At 45.8% G+C, this 17,909-nt stretch overlaps 1 long non-coding RNA gene across 1 annotated transcript; it reads left to right on the top strand.

The window, feature by feature from the left end:
* The first annotated feature begins 1,688 nt into the window (after nucleotides 1–1,688).
* LOC311134406 lies at nucleotides 1,689–17,102 on the top strand. The gene is made up of 3 exons (XR_014613689.1): nucleotides 1,689–1,904; nucleotides 3,202–3,292; nucleotides 16,789–17,102. It is a non-coding gene; the product is annotated as an uncharacterized lncRNA (long non-coding RNA).
* Nucleotides 17,103–17,909: the final 807 nt, after the last annotated feature.

Below are 17,909 nucleotides of genomic sequence, written 5' to 3'. Positions count from 1 at the left end.
TAACAGTTAGCTATGAGCAAGCTACAAAATAGCCAGGGAGAAAGTAAATCCCAGGTCTACAGAGACAGATTACCAAACGAAATGAAAACACAATGCGTCTAACTGTTCCCATTCAATCTGATCCCGTGCATGCTTTTTTATTGGCTGTACCTTTAGTCAAAGTAGTGTAAGTGAAACATGCAAATGAGCAATAAACTAGGCTACAGACAAAGAGGCTTCTCACTTCTCAGACTCAGTCATGCTGCTTCAAAGCCTTTATAGATTATTTACGTCATCATTTTTTTGCTATTTGAGCTGAGAAAAACTGAGGGGAAGATTGAGAATAATACAATAGGCTATTCTACTGCAGTGATGAAATATAGAAGAGTACAACTGAAGTTTGATGACGGTCTCAGTACATTTAAAACCACAAAGCTGAGTTCACGCTCTCAACCTCAAAGGACACCTCAGTGAAGCTAGAGACTGAAATGAAACAAACCATAAGCTACAGGATGTGAAAAATAACAAGAAAACTTGGTGAAACATTTTATATTTTTGTATGGTATTATGGTTGGGGGGGGGGGGGGGGGGGGGGGGGAGATTATGAACACTCAAATTTTACAGCAGTAACAACTTCTGTTGTATATGTGTAACATGTCAACAACTGAGCAACTTTGAGTTGAGCCTCTACATAAGGGCCAAAGATGAGGTTTCACCCACAAGCCTACATCAGCTCCAGACACCCCATCAGCTTGAGATCATATGTATTGCACCCTCATACATAATGCACATAACTGGCTATACTTCACCTGATTTAACATTAAGTATACATAACCCCAATTTATTTGCTAATGTCAGCCTCATCATTGTCAGTGCATTTCAGTGCATGCAAGCAGCCGAGCAGGTATGTTTTCAATAACAAGTTTAATATGATTGTTCAGATCTATTTATAACAATACAATATATCTGTAAAGTAAGGATAAAGTACAGAAACATTACTTATCAAAACTTAGATAACTGACATAACTTAAAATGTATTATGTTATAAATTACTTTATAAATTATTTTTTATCTTTTTTTACTTGCATGTTAGAACATTTACAAGAAAACAGTTCTCACCTTTAGGATGTCGGTGCGGCGAGTGTCATCAATTATTATTGCTATACAAAAAAACTGATCCGGACCGTACAGTAGGGAGCGAACAGTGTCCAGAAATTATCGCGCTCGCAGCCTCCAGTGATGTGTGCTATTTGCGCCTTGGTCAAGTTCTCCTCTATCATGTGATGCAGTTTAAAAAACTGAAATCCATTTGAGCTTCACAAATGTGGATGGTGAGGGCTTGTTTCAATGTGTATAAAATGTGCACACTATACGTTTATAGATTTTTAATATGAATACATGGAATTAAACCTGTTGGTTATAATATTAATTATCGTTCAGATGATAAAACGATCTGTCAAGGTACAGTACATTTACGTAGTTGGCCATCGATTGGCTGAAAAGTCCCGTGTGATTTCTCATTAACCAATGTGATTTTGGGGGCGTTTGAGTGTCTGTTCGTTGTACCTAAGTTTCATTGATTGCTGATGGAATTTGTAGTTCTATGTAGAGTCTGATTGCATAGATTTTATGGATGTGGTATGCTTTAGAATACTACAATATGCGCCATTTGCAAAAGGGCAATTGAACAGTGGTTACATGAAGTCACCGGCAGTTTCATGCTGTCATATCTTTCTTTATATTTCTTTATATTTTCGGTCCTTTAACGAGTTAAATATAGCTACACATTTCAACACAAAAGCATTTGAATACAGGTGGCCAAATTAAACTGTTCGTGAGTGACATAAATCCGCGCTGTGTTTAGGTCTTAGGAGCAGTGCTAGAATTTACAGTCAAATGTGACGTTCAACATGTCAACCACGAAGGTAAGGTAATAAACTAGTTGGGGGTGCTAGCCAGCTACGTTATTCATCAGTTAGCCCGTTTGCTTACCAACACATGGTGAATGGAGTTATTACTAGTCAGATGAATTGATTGATGGCTCGAGCTAACGTTATATGTCCTTTATCAAGGTTTCCCAAAACTCGGTCCTGCCCACCCCCAGCTGATTCAAATAAGTTTGATGATGAGTTGGTTATTTGAATCAGCTGTGTAGTGCTAGGGCCGAGGTTTGGAAACCCTGCTGTAAAAAATAAGGGCACTAGCTGTAGCTAGGTTACTAAAACCTTGTTCACACTGAAGGCCTTAATGCTCAAATCAGTTGTATTTTTCAAATCCGTTTTAGAATACTGACTGCCCAAACAGCAAGTTCCAAGTGACCAAATCGGATTTATGTGTGTTCAGACAGCGGTCATTTGCTGACATGACTACGCTAGTTGCCATAGTAACCACAGGTGTGTGCACAGTGGTGTAGGCTGATTGGTGGTGGTGGTGCTCGTGCTTCCTATCACTCAGAAGTTATGTAGCAAGCTAATGTGACAACAATGCCTGCCATGGACGTTTCCCAGTTGAATTTCTTTAGTTAACTTTTATTTAGAGAGGGGTCACCATTGAGACCAGGGTCTAATTCTCAAGGGAGCCATGTGAACATGAACAAACAATTAATTAATGACCTTCTATTATACATGATATATTGGCAATAATACTCTTTATCTACTAACCCAGAGTCAGATGAACTTGTGGATACCATTTGTATGTCTCTGTGTCTGGTATGAAGGAAGTTAGAGGTAGTTCCGTGAGCCAATGCCAACTTGCGTTAGCGAAATGACTGGAAGTCTATGAGTATCTATCTACTAGCATGCTAGCATATTCCTATAGACTTCCAGACATTGTGCTAGTGCTAGTTAGCAACTTCCATCAAACTGCACGCAGAGATAAAAATGGTATCCACGAGTTCATCTGACTCTGGTGAAATATGCTGAGCCTGAGCCTTACAAAGGACATTTCATTTGTGCTACATTTGAGAAAAATAAACAATCCACATGGGTATTTCTGTTCCACCACCTTATGTGAAGTTGTCTCCTGTCATTTGACCTCTACAAATTATATAACATTTTAAAAACTCTATACTAATGTGTAATAACACTGTGTAAGCCTGGGCTTTAAACGTTATGCAAAGTGGTCGTTAGCGAATAACTATGGTTAATTTGTTAATTGAGTTGTTTACAGTTACCTGTACTTCTAAACTGTAGGATAATGGTTGTTGTTTGTTGTGTTTTCCAGAGAGAGTGGTGCCCTACCTCAGCCGTCCAGCCTTGCCTACCCTGCTCCTTCCCAGTGGAACATACCTCTTCAGCCCCAACACCATCTGCCAGTCAGTACCCCTGCTCTTCTAATCTACCATTTTGGTATTTTTTTAGGATCGCCATTAGCTGTTGCAAAAGTCGCAGCTACTCTTCCTGGGGTCCACACAGAACATGAAACATTACATAACATTAATAGACAAGAACAGCTCAAGGACAGAACATACATTTAAAAACAGCACACATTTGGAAAGTGTTCAGACCCCTTGACTTTTTCCACATTTTGTTACGTTACCTTATTATGAAATGGATTAAATTGTTGTTGTTTTTTGCCCTCAATCAATCTACACACGTGCTCAGCCTCTCTGTCCCATAATGACAAAGCTAAAACAGGTTTTTAGAATTTTTGCAAAAAAATCAAAGAACTACTGAAATATCACATTTACGTAATTATTCAGACCCTTTACTCAGTACTTTGTTGAAGCACCTTTGGCAGCGATTACAGCCTCGAGTCTTCTTGTGTATGACGCTACAAGCTTGGCACACCTGTATTTGGGGTGTTTCTCCCATTCTTCTCTGCAGATCCTCTCAAGCTCTGTCAGGTTGGATGGGGAGCGTCGCTGCACAGCTATTTTCAGGTCTCTCCAGAGATGTACGACGGGTTCAAGTCCGAGGCTCTGGCTGGGCCACTCAAGGACAGTCAGAGACTTATCCCGAAGCCACTCATGCGTTGTTTTGGCTGTGTGCTTAGGGCTGTTGTCCTGTTGGAAGGTGAACCTTCGCCCCAGTCTGAGGTCCTGAGCGCTCCGGAGCAGGTTTTCATCAAGGATCTCTCTGTACTTTGCTCCATTCATCTGTCCCTCGATCCTGACTAGTCTCCCAGTCCTTGCTGCTGAAAAACATCCCCACAGCATGATGCTGCCACCACCATGCTTCACCGTAGGGATGGTGCCAGGTTTCCTCCAGACGTGTCTCTTGGCATTCAGGCCAAAGAGTTCCATCTTGGTTTCATCAGACCAGAGAATCTTGTTTCTCATGGTCTGAGAGTCCTTTAGGTGCCTTTTGGCAAACTCCAAGCGGGCTGTCATGTGCCTTTTACTGAGGAGTGGCTTCTGTCTGGCCACTCTATCATAAATACCTGATTTGTGGAGTGCTGCAGAGATGGTTGTCCTTCTGGAAGGTTCTCCCATCTCCACAGAGGAACTGGAGCTCTATCAGAGTGATTTACATTTTTAGTCATTTAGCAGACGCTCTTATCCAGAGCGACTTACAGTTAGTGAGTGCATACATTTTTCATACTGCCCCCCCGTGGGAAACGAACCCACAACCCTGGCGTTGCAAGCGCCATGCTCTACCAACTGAGCTACAGGAGGTTTTTGGTCACCTCCCTGACCAAGGCCCTTCTCCCCTGATTGCTCAGTTTGGCCGGGTGGCCAGCACTAGGAAGAGCCTTGGTGGTTCCAAACTTCTTCCATTTAAGAATGATGGAGGCCACTGTGTTCTTGGGGACGTTCAATGCTGCAGAAATGTTTTAGTACCCTTCCCCAGTCCTGTCTCGGAGCTCTGCGGACAATTCCTTCGACCTCATGGCTTGGTATTTGCTCTGACATGCACTGTCAACCTTATATAGACAGGTGTGTGCCTTTCCAAATCATGTCCAATCAATTGAATTTACCACAGGTGGATTCCAATGAAGTTGTAGAAACATCTAAAGGATGATTAATGGAAACAGGATGCACCTGAGCTCAATTTCAAGTCTTATAGCAAAGGTCCTGAATTAGGGCTGTGGCGGTCACAACATTTTGTTAGCTGGTGATTGTCAAGCAAATAACTGTCGGTCTCACGGGTAATTGACCGTTAATTAACATAAACACATTTAGTATCTCCTGGCTTCCACACATAGCCTACAAGCCACTGATGCAGACGTTTGGAACATCTACATTTTAAAAAGTATAATAAATCCATGTAATATAGCCTACACCTTCTAAATGAATCCATTATTTATTTTAGACAGGTCTAAAGAAGCATGATATGAAGAAAATGTAGTCTATTTCAGAAGAACAAAATAACATACTCTGAGTTGTCCTTATTTGTCACGTTGCTGTGTATAGGTGTGGTGTAGAATCAGGCGCAGGCAGCAGAGGATAAGTCCAACAAGACTTTACTTAAGCACAAAAATATATAATAATAATAATAATAATAATAATATGCCATTTAGCAGACGCTTTTATCCAAAGCGACTTACAGTCATGCGTGCATACATTTTTGTGTATGGGTGGTCCCGGGGATCGAACCCACTACCTTGGCGTTTCAAGCGCCGTGCTCTACCAGCTGAGCTACAGAGGACCACATCCAAAACAGCCCGGAGGCAAAAGGACGCACACAGGCGTAAATGCGAGCGCACACACAGGTGCGTAAACTCTCCTAACACACAAGGAGGACTCTAAGGAAAATAGCGTACCGACACGGGTATCGCAACCACGACACGAACAATTACACACAACACTAACCTAACAACAAGGAAACTAAATAGGGTGCTAAATGAGACCTAACACAAAACAGGTGTGACTAACAGACAAAACCAAACAAACAAGAAACATAGAGCGGTGGCAGCTAGAACTCCGGAGACGACGACCGGCGAAACCTGCCCGAACAAGGAGGAGGAGCCGCCTCGGCCGAAACCGTGATGGTACCCCCCCCTTGACGCGCGGCTCCAGCCGCGCGCCGCCTCCGGCCTCGGGGACGACCAGGGGGACGCGGAGCAGGGCGCGCAGGATGACCACGATGGAATTCGGTCATCAGGGACGGATCCAGAATGTCCCTCCTTGGCACCCAGCACCGCTCCTCCGGACCGTACCCCTCCCACTCCACGAGATATTGGAGACCCCCCATCCGGCGTCTCGAATCCAGGATGGTCCGAACCGTGTACGCCGGAGCCCCCTCGATGTCCAACGGGGGCGGAGGAGTCTCCTCAATCTCAAAGTCCTGGAGTGGACCAGCTACCACCGGCCTGAGGAGAGACACATGGAACGAGGGGTTAATATTCTTGTAATCAATAGGTAGTTCTAACCTGTAACTCACCTCGTTCAATCTCCTCAGGACTTTAAAAGGCCCCACAAACCGCCGACCCAGCTTCCGGCAGGGCAGGCGGAGGGGCAGGTTTCTGGTTGAGAGCCAGACTCGATCTCCAGGTGCGTACACTGGCCCCTCACTGCGGTGTAGGTCGGCGCTCGTCTTCTGTCGACGTATGGCACGCTGCAGATGGACGTGTGCAGCGTCCCACGTCTCCTCCGAGCGCCGCACCCACTCATCCACAGCGGGGGCCTCGATCTGGCTCTCATGCCACGGTGCCAGAACCGGCTGGTACCCTAATACACACTGGAACGGGGTTAGTTGGGTGGAGGAGTGGCGGAGAGAGTTCTGTGCCATCTCGGCCCAGGGCACATATCTCGCCCACTCCTCCGGCCGGCCCTGACAATATGACCTCAGAAACCTACCCACATCCTGGTTGACTCGTTCAACCTGCCCATTACTCTCCGGGTGGTAACCCGAGGTAAGGCTCACCGAGACCCCCAAACGTTCCATAAATGCTCTCCAGACTCTGGAGGTAAACTGGGGGCCTCGATCGGACACTATATCCTCGGGCACCCCGTAATGCCGGAAGACGTGAGTAAATAGAGCCTCAGCGGTCTGTAGGGCCGTAGGAAGACCCGGCATGGGAAGGAGACGACAGGCCTTCGAGAACCGATCCACAACGACCAGGATGGTGGTATTCCCCTGTGAGGAGGGAAGATCGGTAACAAAATCCACCGAGAGGTGAGACCAGGGTCGTTGTGGAACGGGCAGGGGCTGTAATTTACCCCTGGGCAAGTGTCTGGGCGCCTTACACTGGGCACACACTGAGCAGGAGGAGACATAAACCCTCACATCCCTGGCTAACGTTGGCCACCAGTACTTCGTACTAAGGCAGTGCACTGTCCGGCCAATACCCGGATGTCCAGAGGAGGGGGACGTGTGAGCCCAATAAATCAGCCGATCCCGGACCTCGAGCGGTACGTACACCCGACCCACCGGACACTGTGGAGGACTAGGCTCGGTGCGCAACGCCCGCTCGATCTCCGCATCGACCTCCCACACCACCGGTGCCACCAGACAAGACTCCGGTAGTATGGGAATGGACTCCACGCACCTCTCCTCCGTGTCATACCGACGGGACAGAGCATCTGCCTTCCCGTTCTGGGACCCAGGGATGTAAGTGATCTTGAACACAAACCGGGCGAGAAACATAGTCCATCGAGCCTGGCGAGGATTCAGTCTCCTAGCTGCCCGAATGTATTCCAGGTTACGATGGTCGGTCAGAATGAGGAAAGGGTGCTGAGCCCCCTCAAGCCAATGCCTCCACACCTTTAGGGCCTGTACTACGGCTAACAGCTCCCTGTCCCCTACGTCATAATTCCGCTCCGCCGGACTGAGCTTCTTAGAATAAAAAGCACAGGGGCGGAGCTTAGGTGGTGTACCGGATCGTTGAGAAAGAACTGCCCCGATACCGGCCTCAGACGCGTCCACCTCAACTTGGAAGGGTAAAGTGGGATCCGGGTGCGCCAACACCGGCGCCGAGGTAAACAGGTCCTTCAGTCTCCCAAAGGCCCTGTCCGCCTCAGCTGACCACTGCAAGCGCACCGGACCCCCCTTCAGAAGAGACGTTATGGGAGCTGCCACCTGTCCAAAACACCGGATAAACCTCCGGTAGTAATTCGCAAAACCCAAGAACCGCTGCACCTCTTTAACCGTAGTTGGGGTTTGCCAATTACGCACGGCGGACACTCGGTCCACCTCCATTCTCACCCCTGACGCAGACAACTGGTAACCCAAAAAGGAAACTGACTCCTGGAAGAACAGACATTTCTCAGCTTTGACATACAGGTCATGCTCCAACAGTCTCCTCAATACCCTGCGCACCAGGGCTACATGCTCGGCCCGAGTAGCACTGTACACAAGAATATCATCTATGTACACCACTACTCCCTGCGCCTGCATGTCCCGGAAAAGTTCGTCTACAAACGATTGGAAGACTGATGGAGCATTCATTAACCCATATGGCATGACGAGATACTCGTAATGGCCGGAGGTAGTACTAAATGCTGTCTTCCACTCATCGCCCTCCCTAATTCGCACCAAGTTATATGCGCTCCTGAGATCCAATTTTGTGAAGAACCTTGCCCCGTGTAAGGACTCCGTCATGGTCCCAATCAGAGGAAGTGGATAGCTGTACTTCACCGTCACCTGATTGAGACCGCGGTAATCAATACACGGACGCAAACCTCCATCCTTTTTCTTCACAAAAAAGAAGCTCGAGGACGCGGGAGAAGTGGAGGACCGTATGTATCCCTGTCTCAGAGACTCGGCAATGTAAGTCTCCATTGCCCTTTTCTCCTCCTGTGACAAAGGATACACATGGCTCCGCGGAAGCGCTGCTCCTGTCTGGAGGTCTATCGCACAATCCCCTTGTCTATGAGGTGGCAACTGTGCCGCTCTGGTCTTACTGAACACGAGCGCCAAATCCTCATACTCAGGAGGAATGTGCAGTGCTGGCATCTGGTTCGGACTCTCCACCGAGGTCGCCCCTACGGAAACACCCAGACATAACCCCTCACACTGAGCAGACCACCCTTTAAGAGCCTTCTCTCGCCACGAAATAGTAGGATCATGGGTCATCAACCAGGGAAGCCCCAGTACCACCGGATACGCAGGAGAGTCGATCAGATAGAGTTGAATCGTCTCCTCATGACCCCCCTGCGTCATCATCCTAAGTGGCGCTGTGACCTCCCCAATCAACCCAGATCCTAACGGACGACTATCTAGGGCATGTACAGGAAAGGGTTTTTCGACTGGAAGGAGGGGAATCCCTAACTTAACACAGAATCTCCGATCTACAAAATTCCCAGCTGCGCCTGAATCGACTAGCGCCTTATGCTGGGACCGAGGTGCAACCTGTGGGAAACAAACAGGTAAGGTAATGTGTACGACAGAAAGCTCTGGGTAAGTAGGGCGCCTACTCACCTGGGTGGACTCCCCACTGTATGACCTGCTCTCTCCCTCACCAGGGGACCCTCCCCAGCACCTAGCCGCGGTGTGCCCTCCGCGCCCACACTTGGTGCCGGAGACTGCCCCCCTCGGGCTCCTACCTCTTCTCCCTCTAGCGCCAGCACCTCCAAGCTCCATCGGACACTGCTCGGAGGCGCTGGAGGGTGGAATGGGAGGCCCCCACCTGGGACGTCCGCGGGTCGCCAGCAGGTTGTCCAGTCGAATGGCCATGTCCACCAGCTGGTCAAATGTTAGTGTAGTGTCCCTGCAGGCTAACTCCCTGCGGACGTCCTCCCGGAGGCTACATCTGAAGTGGTCTATGAGGGCCCTCTCATTCCACCCCGCATCAGCCGCTAGAGTCCGGAACTCCAGCGCAAACGCCTGAGCGCTCCTCATCCCCTGTCGGAGGTGGAATAGACGTTCCCCCGCCGCTCTCCCCTCTGGTGGATGGTCGAAGACCGCACGGAAGCGACGGGAGAACTCCGCATAGGTGACTGTGGCGGCGTCTATTCCCCTCCATTCGGCGTTGGCCCACTCCAACGCCTTGCCGGTGAGACAGGAGATGAGGGCGGAAACGCTCTCGTATCCCGAGGGCGCCGGGTGTATGGTGGCAATGTAGAGCTCCACTTGTAAGAGGAACCCCTGACACCCGGCAGCGGTGCCGTCGTACGCCCTCGGGAGCGAGAGCCGAATCCCACTGGGTTCCGGTCGATGGACGGGCTGGCTGTCCGGTGGTGATGGTGCGATAGGTGGGGCTGTGGGAACCCCGCTGGTCTCCCATCGACGAAGGGTGTCCATGACGCCCTCCAAGGCGTGCCCGATTCGGTTGATCCGGTGCTCTTGACCAAGGAGACGCTCCTCCATGGGGTCGACGGGTGCTCCTGCTGATTCCATGTCAAGGTGTGTAATTCTGTCACGTTGCTGTGTATAGGTGTGGTGTAGAATCAGGCGCAGGCAGCAGAGGATAAGTCCAACAAGACTTTACTTAAGCACAAAAATATATAATAATAATAATAATAATAATAATATGCCATTTAGCAGACGCTTTTATCCAAAGCGACTTACAGTCATGCGTGCATACATTTTTGTGTATGGGTGGTCCCGGGGATCGAACCCACTACCTTGGCGTTTCAAGCGCCGTGCTCTACCAGCTGAGCTACAGAGGACCACATCCAAAACAGCCCGGAGGCAAAAGGACGCACACAGGCGTAAATGCGAGCGCACACACAGGTGCGTAAACTCTCCTAACACACAAGGAGGACTCTAAGGAAAATAGCGTACCGACACGGGTATCGCAACCACGACACGAACAATTACACACAACACTAACCTAACAACAAGGAAACTAAATAGGGTGCTAAATGAGACCTAACACAAAACAGGTGTGACTAACAGACAAAACCAAACAAACAAGAAACATAGAGCGGTGGCAGCTAGAACTCCGGAGACGACGACCGGCGAAACCTGCCCGAACAAGGAGGAGGAGCCGCCTCGGCCGAAACCGTGACATTATTTTAGGTCCTGATCTGGCTATGCCAAATGGCTGTGGGCTATACTAGTTCATTTAGCAGACAAGATTTGCTTAGAATTCCGTGGCATTATTTTCTATTATTTTATAGTATGAAGAATACAATTGAACAAAGCTAATTAAAATAGAAAGGATATTTTCTCCAAACAATTTGAGGGAGTGCGCACATGCGGCTGTTCTGTGTTGAGCGGTTAACAAAGAAATAGGTTCTCCTTTTTTGTACAGGCTGTATACACTTCATCAGTCTCGCATTCACAATTTGACAAGCACTTGATAATGCCTCGAATTTATGGCGGCATCCCCTTTGTGTAGCCGCAATGCACCCTAAAAAAATGCATGCCTTTTGCAGCCAGTGGCCGTTGTGCCCTTGGCCCGGAGTGCTGCGTTGTGCCCTTCTCCCCAAGTGTTGCGCGCTCCGAAGCACCTCTCACTCACATGGCTCTCCATCACGTGATCGGGTCTTTCTCACAGGCTACAAGTGAAGACAGATACATCAGGGACGCAACTGCGCGTGTCCTTATCCAATTCCGAGGTGCATATTGAAGATATTGGAAGAACTGTCCACATTTACTTTTCGTCAGCCAACAAGATGAGTAAGCCTAACGAACAGCAAAAGCACTAGCCTATGTCAATCTACAATCCCCCATAGTACAAAAGTTAACCTATTCTGTGCCAGAAATGAATTTTCCAAACATAGTCTGAGACAGTTGGGGATACGATAGATCTCAAATTAATACAACCACTAGCATCAAAACAATGTTTTTACGCAATGTGGCTGACGCAACAGATCAGAATGTTTAGCTTGAAATGTTGATAAACTATTAGGCTATTTCTTCACATTATAAGCTCAGCAATGCGCACATGGCAGTAGGCTATAAGTGCGAATGTTCCATTAGCGGGAAAACACCATTATAAAAAGTGACCGCAAATGTGATTATACATGTGATGCTTTTATTATAAAGGTGCATTTTTATGGTGAAAATTATCTTCCCCAAACTTGAAACTCACACGCTGCTTATGTATGCCAGTTAGGCTCTACACCCCTTGTAAAGCAGATGAATGTGCTTAATTTTAAGAAGTTATTTGGCCACTTTAGTTGTGATACAAACCTTATCAAAACATATAGGCCAATGGGCTAAGCTACATGAGGTGTGCGACTATGATTTAAAAAAGTCGCAAAAAAGGCATTGTTCCTTTCCTTATGCTGGGCATCATTCACAAGTGATAATATATAATTCACAAGTGATAGACTAATATTGTCACCCATCAGACTATTCTTGATTTAATCTTTTCTTTACATATACTAAATAATACATGTGTGAAATTTGTTTTGATTTAGAATGGACCATTGTCATGCACCTGTCTCGAAACACGGGCAGTGAGAAAAAATACGTCATCTATGCACTTAAATAGCGAATGGAGGACGCTTTTCCCGTGGTTCATTTTCATGCCAGCCAGGTAGGCTATACTCCTGTTGTAAAGATAAGCATGTTCTTAATATAAGAAAAGTTGAGAATTAAATATATTAGGCCTAACCTATAGAAAGCTGATGGGATCCTCCTCTTTTTAATAGAGGCCATCACACTGTTTTCTCACGCAATTGCATAACCTATAGAAATATTGCGCAACATGAGATCATGGGCTCTCATTAAGTGTTTGATTAGGACGGCAGGTAGCTTAGTGGGTAAGAGCGTTGTGCCAGTAACCAAAAGGTCGCTGGTTCTAATCCCCGAGCCGACTAGGTGAAAAATCTGTCGATGTGCCCTTGAGCAAGGCACTTAACCCTAATTGCTCCTGTGAGTTGCTCTGGATAAGAGCGTCTGCTAAATGACAAAAAAATAAAAATAAAATTCGAGCACATTTGCATTGATGTCAGAGTGATTAGAGGGACAATAGAGTGCTGAGTACCAGGCAGTTAGCAAGTTTGGTAGGCTACTAATGACCATTAACAGCATCAGAGCTTGGAGAAGCCTAATTACTGTGACTAAATGGTAACGTGGAATTTGACTGCCTTCATGACTCGTGACCGCCGGTGTGGCGGTAGTACGGTCACCGCAACAGCCCTAGTCTGAATACTTATGTAAATACATTTGCAAAAAATTCTAATAACCTATTTTCGCTTTGTCATTATGGGGACTTGTGTGTAGATTGATGTATTTTTTATTTATTTTTAATACATTTTAGAATAAGGCTGTAATGTAACAACATTTGGAAAAAGTCAAGGGGTCTGAATACTTTCCGAATGCACTGATATATATATATATATATATATATATATATATATATATATATATATATATAGAGTGGGGAAAAAAAGTATTTAGTCAGCCACCAATTGTGCAAGTTCTCCCACTTAAAAAGATGAGAGAGGCCTGTAATTTTCATCATAGGTACACGTCAACTATGACAGACAAAATGAGAAAAAAAATCCAGAAAATCACATTGTAGGATTTTTTATGAATTTATTTGCCAATTATGGTGGAAAATAAGTATTTGGTCAATAACAAAAGTTTCTCAATACTTTGTTATATACCCTTTGTTGGCAATGACACAGGTCAAACGTTTTCTGTAAGTCTTCACAAGGTTTTCCCACACTGTTGCTGGTATTTTGGCCCATTCCTCCATGCAGATCTCCTCTAGAGCAGTGATGTTTTGGGGCTGTCGCTGGGCAACACAGACTTTCAACTCCCTCCAAAGATTTTCTATGGGGTTGAGATCTGGAGACTGGCTAGGCCACTCCAGGACCTTGAAATGCTTCTTACGAAGCCACTCCTTCGTTTCCCGGGCGGTGTGTTTGGGATCATTGTCATGCTGAAAGACCCAGCCACGTTTCATCTTCAAAGCCCTTGCTGATGGAAGGAGGTTTTCACTCAAAATCTCACGATACATGGCCCCATTCATTCTTTCCTTTACACGGATCAGTCGTCCTGGTCCCTTTGCAGAAAAACAGCCCCAAAGCATGATGTTTCCACCCCCATGCTTCACAGTAGGTATGGTGTTCTTTGGATGCAACTCAGCATTCTTTGTCCTCCAAACACGACGAGTTGAGTTTTTACCAAAAAGTTATATTTTGGTTTCATCTGACCATATGACATTCTCCCAATCCTCTTCTGGATCATCCAAATGCACTCTAGCAAACTTCAGACGGGCCTGGACATGTACTGGCTTAAGCAGGGGGACACGTCTCGCACTGCAGGATTTGAGTCCCTGGCGGCGTAGTGTGTTACTTTGGTCCCAGCTCTCTGCAGGTCATTCACTAGGTCCCCCCGTGTGGTTCTGGGATTTTTGCTCACCATTCTTGTGATCATTTTGACCCCACGGGGTGAGATCTTGCGTGGAGCCCCAGATCGAGGGAGATTATCAGTGGTCTTGTATGTCTTCCATTTCCTAATAATTGCTCCCACAGTTGATTTCTTCAAACCAAGCTGCTTACCTATTGCAGATTCAGTCTTCCCAGCCTGGTGCAGGTCTACAATTTTGTTTCTGGTGTCCTTTGACAGCTCTTTGGTCTTGGCCATAGTGGAGTTTGGAGTGTGACTGTTTGGGGTTGTGGACAGGTGTCTTTTTATACTGATAACAAGTTCAAACAGGTGCCATTAATACAGGTAACGAGTGGAGGACAGAGGAGCCTCTTAAAGAAGAAGTTACAGGTCTGTGAGAGACAGACATCTTGCTTGTTTGTAGGTGACCAAATACTTATTTTCCACCATAATTTGCAAATAAATTCATTAAAAATCCTACAATGTGATTTTCTGGAAAAAAATGTCTCAATTTGTCTGTCATAGTTGACGTGTACATATATATATATATATATATATATATATATATATATATATATATATATATATATATATATATATATATATATATACACACACACACACACTACCAGTCAAAAGTTTGGACACCTACTCATTGAAGGGTTTTTCTTTATTTTTGCATTGTAAAATAATAGTGAAGACATCAAAACTATGAAATAACACGTATGGAATCATGTAGTAACCAAACAAGTGTTCAACAAATCAAAATATATTTTATATTTGAGATTCTTCAAAATAGCCACCCTTTGCCTTGATGACAGCTTTGCACACTCTTGGCATTCTCTCAACCAGCTTCATGAGGTAGTCACCTGGAATGCATTTCAATTAACAGGTGTGCCTTCTTAAAATTTAATTTGTGGAATTTCTTTCCTTCTTAATGCATTTGAGCCAATTATTTGTGTTGTGACAAGGTATACAGAAGATAGCCCTATTTGTTAAAAGACCAAGTCCATATTATGGCAAGAACAGCTCAAATAAGCAGAGAGAAACGACAGTCCATCATTACTTTAAGACATGAAGGTCAGTCAATACGGAAAATTAAGACCTTTGAAAGTTTCTTCAAGTGCAGTCGCAAAAACCATCAAGCGCTATGATGAAACGGACTCTCATGTGGACCACCACAGGAATGGAAGATCCAGAGTTACCTCTGCTGAAGAGGATAAGTTCATTACAGTTACTAGCCGCAGAAATTGCAGCCCAAATAAATGCTCACAGACACATCTCAAAATCAACTATTCAGAGGGGACTGGGTGAATCAGGCCTTCATGGTCGAATTGCTGCAAAGAAACCACGACTTAAGGACACCAATAATAAGAAGAGACCTGCTTGGGCCAAGAAACACGAGCAATGGACATTAGACCGGTGGAAATGTGTCCTTTGGTCTGGAGTCCAAATTTGAGATTTTTGGTTTCAACCGCTGTGTCTTTGTGAGACGCGGTGTGGGTGAACGGATAATCTCTGCATGTTTCTACCGTAAAGCATGGAGGAGGTGTTATTGTGTGGGGGTGCTTTGCTAGTGACACTGTCTGTGATTTATTTAGAATTCAAGGCACACTTAACCAGCATGGCTACCACAGCATTCTGCAGCGATACGCCATCCCATCTGGTTTGGGACAATGACCCAACACACCTCCAGGCTGTGTATGGGCTATTTTACCAAGAAGGAGAGTGATGGAGTGCTTCATCAGATGACCTGGCCTCCACAATCCCCCGACCTCAACCCAATTGAGATGGTTTGGGATGAGTCGGACAGCAGAGTGAAGGAAAAGCAGCATATGTGGTAACTCCTTAAAGGCTGTTGGAAAAGCATTCCAGGTGAAGCTGGTTGAGAGAATGCCAAAAGTGTGCAAAGCTGTCATCAAGGCAAAGGGTGGCTATTTGAAGAATCTCAAATATAAAATATATTTTGATTTTTAAAAAACTTTTTTAGTTACTACATGATTCCATATGTGTTATTTCATAGTTTTGATGTTTTCACTTTTATTCTACAATGTAGAAAATGGTCAAAATAAATAAAAACCCTGGAATGAGTCGGTGTGTCCAAACCTTTGATTGGTACTGTAATTCTAACAGTTCCTCTGATGGAACGCTACATTAGACGCCATAGTCACAAGTAACTGCTAAAACAAAATCTCGCTCTATCCCTCTGCTGAGCACACCAGACCGGACCACAACAAGAGAAGCGCCAATCACACTGGGCACCACAGGAGAGAGATGAGATATATAAGGAGCTTCCCCAAATCCTACAATAACTCATCCCTAGTCTTTGTGCGGATTCGCGGTGGGTAATTACACACTGTAGCCCACTGGCATGGAGAAAAAAAAAACAGCACGCTGGCAGATTCCCCCCAAGCCACCGATGTGCTCCCGAGACAACTGCTCCGTCCACGGACACCACAAAGATAAACAATATAACCATGCCCAACGTATTCCAAAGTGGAACACGTCACTAATCCTAACAGGGGAAAGGAAAGGGAATAGCTCCGGGTAGCAAATGGCACTACCCTACCCAAATCTCCCACTGAGGTACACAGCAGATTGTACTCACCTCCTCGGACCGATGTCCCAACAGCGAGTAGAGCAAGGGTTGAAGAAATTCGTCTTGGCAACTAAAACCCTCACAAACTTTTTACAGATGCACAATTGAGAGCATCCTATCGGGCTGTATCACCGCCTGGTACGGCAACTGCACCGGCCGAAACCGCAGGGCTCTCCAGAGGGTGGTGCGGTCTGCCGAACGCATTACCGGGGGCAAACTACCCGCCCTCCAAGACACCTACAGCACCCGATGTCACAGGAAGGCCAAAAAGATCATCAAGTACATCAACCACCCGAGCCACTGCCTGTTCACCCCGCTATCATCCAGAAGGCGAGGTCAGTACAGATGCATCAAAGCTGGGACCGAGAGAATGAAAAACAGCTTCTATCTCAAGGCCATCAGACTGTTAAATAGCCATCACTAGCACATTAGAGGCTGCTGCTGCCTATTGAAATCACTGGCCACTTTAAGAAATGGAACACTAGTCACTTTAATAATGTTTACATATCTTGCACTACTCATCTCATATGTATATACTGCATTCTATTCTATAATATTCTACTGTATCTTAGTCCATGCCGTTCTGTCATTGCTTGTCCATATATGTACAGTGGGGAAAAAAAGTATTTAGTCAGCCACCAATTGTGCAAGTTCTCCCACTTAAAAAGATGAGAGAGGCCTGTAATTTTCATCGTAGGTACACGTCAACTATGACAGACAATATGAGAAAAACAATTCCAGAAAATCACATTGTAGGATTTTTTATGAATTTATTTGCAAATGATGGTGGAAAATAAGTATTTGGTCAATAACAAAAGTTTCTCAATACTTTGTTATATACCCTTTGTTGGCAATGACACAGGTCAAACATTTTCTGTAAGTTTTCACAAGGTTTTCACACACTGTTGCTGGTATTTTGGCCCATTCCTCCATGCAGATCTCCTCTAGAGCAGTGATGTTTTGGGGCTGTCGCTGGGCAACACGGACTTTCAACTTCCTCCAAAGATTTTCTATGGGGTTGAGATCTGGAGACTGGCTAGGCCACTCCAGGACCTTAAAATGCTTCTTACGAAGCCACTCCTTCGTTGCCCGGGCGGTGTGTTTGGGATCATTGTCATGCTGAAAGACCCAGCCACGTTTCAACTTCAATGCCCTTGCTGATGGAAGGAGGTTTTCACTCAAAATCTCACGATACATGGCCCCATTCATTCTTTCCT

This window comes from Coregonus lavaretus, assembly GCF_964263955.1.
Source record: "Coregonus lavaretus genome assembly, chromosome: 8".
Taxonomy (NCBI): Eukaryota; Metazoa; Chordata; class Actinopteri; order Salmoniformes; family Salmonidae; genus Coregonus; species Coregonus lavaretus.
The sequence above is the reverse complement of the archived record's forward strand: the minus strand, read 5'-3'. Positions and strand labels throughout refer to the sequence as shown.